This window comes from Dermacentor albipictus, chromosome 1 (assembly GCF_038994185.2).
Source record: "Dermacentor albipictus isolate Rhodes 1998 colony chromosome 1, USDA_Dalb.pri_finalv2, whole genome shotgun sequence".
In the NCBI taxonomy this organism is placed as follows: Eukaryota; Metazoa; Arthropoda; class Arachnida; order Ixodida; family Ixodidae; genus Dermacentor; species Dermacentor albipictus.
The window spans coordinates 119,581,570-119,585,097 of NC_091821.1; positions in this window are offsets into that span (position 1 = coordinate 119,581,570).

Here is a 3,528-nt window from a genome sequence, read left to right on the forward strand (position 1 = left end):
TCATAGTGATGCTGAAGTCACTTATGGACGCCATGCGCATTCTACTGAGCAGCATGAAAACCCCGTCGGCACAGAGCGCACTGCAGGTGCTGGACACCTTGAGTCCGGTGCTTGCGGCTCTAGGGTAAAACCATGGCCCGAGAGATGCCGTCGTTTTAAGAGGAAGTCAAGAATGCATCTGTCTTGCAGTGGAACGCCAGAGGGCTTAAGTCACGCATGTCCGACTTTAGACACTTTGTCTTTACGCACCAGTTCCCCATTATCGTGATTTGCGAGCCCAATCTGTCAGCTCCCATCAGACTGTCCGGGTATGAGTGCTTTATGTCCTCTACCCATGAAGAGTGCAGCAAGGTTGTTGTGTTGTGTTGCGCCATGACTTGACTTATGTACATCACCCAGTGCCTCCTGACGAAGCGAATCAATACGTTTGCTTAGCAGTGAAGAAGAAAAAGCTCACGTTTACAATTCTTGGAGCCTATTTATCTCCAGCAAGCCGTCTAGATTGTGAGCGCCTACGGGGAATTTTGACATCTACTCCAGAGCCGTGGGTACTCACTGGTGACTTTAACGCCCACCCTTACCTATGGGGAAGCTCCAAAGTTAACTCTAGAGGCAGAATGCTGGTGTCCTTTGCCTCTGAACGGGAATTTTGCTTGTCAAATGATGGTAGCCCTACTTATCTGCGTGGATCAGCGTATAGCAGCTGCTTGGACCTAACCTTCGTGTCACGGTCGCTTTCGAGAAGAGTGCACTAGTTTTCCGATTTAGAAACACAGGGTAGCGACCACATCCCAACCTATTTGAAGATCGAAGGTTTGACTAGCTCCAAGTCCTTCAGAATCGTCCTGTGCACCGATTGGCCTAAATACAAAATAATAATGGAAGACTGTTGTCGTGATGGCACCTTCTATAACCGACAGAGCGCGATAAATGATGCCATACAAACAACCACGCATTTGCTTTCAAAGGTTTCAAACCTTCCCACACCGATTTCGACATCGAACTAGCGAAACTTCGAGCAATTCGCCATCGTGCGGAGCGAATATATAGACGCACGAAGTTCAATTAAATATGATTTGAGATTGGCTAGACGAACACAAAAGAAAATACAGCGTCACATGAACAAGCTGGCTTCGCGACAATGGATATCCTTTTGCAAGTCCCTGGATCCGTGAAAACCTTTGCCGCTTATATGGAGGACTGTTCGTGGCTTTCGCACAACTTTTGGTCAGCGCTACCCGTTTAAATCTCTGGCACTCTATCTACAATGTATAGATATTGACGTAGCTGAATCTTTCTGCGGAAAGATTCCTGGCGAAGCAAATTCCGATGGAATGGCTACGGGAACCCTCGACCACCCACTGTTCTCATGTGATCCCCGCATGGAATGCCCTTTTTCTATGGAAGAACTAGAAGCTGCGCTGGCTTTGTGCAGGCGTTCTTCAGCGCCAGGACCTGACGGCATTACACACCGTGCCCTGTGTAACCTAGGAGACCAAGCTCGGAAGGCAATCTTGCTCCTGCACAACAACTCCTTGCAGACGAGTATGGTTCTAGAAGAATGGAAGTCAACTCGCCTCTTTCCACTTCTCAAAGCTGGCAAGTCATTTTTGGACATTTCCTCACAGCGTCCGATCGCACTTGCCAGCTGTGTCGGAAAAACAATGGAAAGAATGATTTTAACACGTCTGGAATGGTACTTAGAGTACTATGAAATCTACCCAGATGCGATGGCCGGATTCAGACGTGGCCGTTCGTCAACAGACAACATTGTTGACTTGATAACATTTGTGAAACACCAAAAGGCCTGTAAGCGACTATCTGCTGCCCTGTTTGTAGACGTGAAAGGGTCTTATGATAATGTCACCCATGAAGCCATCCTTATCACGTTAGAAGCCGTCGGACTTGGTGGTAAGATGTATATGTGGGTGTGCAGCTACTTACAGAGAAGACCATTCTACGTGCACACAGAAAACGGCCCGACGTCCGAGCATTACGGTAGCCGAGGACTCCCTCAAGGCGGAATGCTTCGCCCGACTCTTTTCAATCTTACCATCTGTGGATTAGTTGACAACCTGCCAAGCACCGTACGACTTTCCATCTATGCGGACGACATCTGCATTTGCGCATCAGGTGTGACACGACGTCAGCTCCGCGCTCGGCTTCAGAAGGTAGCCACAATGACATCTTGCTACCTTCTTGAACAAGGACTTGAAATTTCATACGGGAAGTGCGCAATGGTGGCATTCACGAGGAAGCGAATATCTGCTTACGGCGTATCTATTAACGGGCAACTTATACCATACAGCAGAAGTCACAAGCTCTTGGGAGTCATAATTGACAGAGACCTATATTGGGCTCCACACGGAAATTACGTGAAAAAGTGGCAGCCTGCTATCTGTCACCTCTTCAGATTCCTTGCAGGAAAATGTTGGGGAGTATCTATACACGCTATGTCACAGCTGTACATGGCGTTGTTCGTTGCCTTCCTGCGATACACCATGCCTGCAATATCCAACACTTGCAAGACTAACCTGCATACGATTCAGAGTATTCAAGCCCAAGCCCTTAAGATATATCTTGGCTAACCACACAGTGCATCAACGGCTGAAACCATTGCCCTTGCGCAGGATTACCCAATCACGACGCACATTACCGTTGAGACAATGCGTATGCATCTCAGGCATTATGCTAGGACCCCTTCCCACCGCTTAGCGAGCCTCACTGCTGCAAGGCCCTGTTCAACGTTTAGCGGCTTTGTCAGTGCACATCGTGCGTCACTTACTTCAGGGTCAGCCCCTACGGCCAAGCAGCGTTTCCTCCGTGGTGTTTGAGCCGTCCACAAGTACATATAATGATTCCAGGACTACAGAAGAAGACAGATCCACCGGCCTATGCTCTAATGCAGCTGAGCTTACTTCTTTTGCATCAGAAGTACAGCAACCACGTGCACACCAATACCGATGGATCGACTACGTCGTGCACTTCTCGTGTTGCCGCGGTTATACCAACGCGAGGAATGACACTGCGGTTCAAGACATCGCATGTCACGACCTCAACGGCGGCAGAACTAACGGCCCTGCGTCGAGCACTGGAATTCATTGATTCCGAAAGGCCTAGAAAATGGGCTGTGTTCTGTGATTCGAAACCGGCGTTACAATGCACGCAGTCAGTTCGCCGACATGGATGTCATGACCAATTGACATTCGAAGTCGCGAAACTTTACCATGACGTCCAACAAAAAGGTCACGAGGTCGTTTTTCAATCGGTACCTGGCCATTGTAGAATCATTGGCAATGATTCCGCCGATAACGCTGCTCGCACAGCACATTAAGAAGAGCACAGCGTTCCAATTCCGCTTTTGAGGACGCTTCGACACCTGGCACGCAGTCTCACACTGACCGATTGGAACTCGCCAAACTTACGACTTACACGACTGCATCGACTAAACCCCTCGCTGCAACTCCGACCTCCACTCGGACTTCCTCGACGTGAAGCTACGCTTCGCTGTCGTGTTTGGTTAGGAGT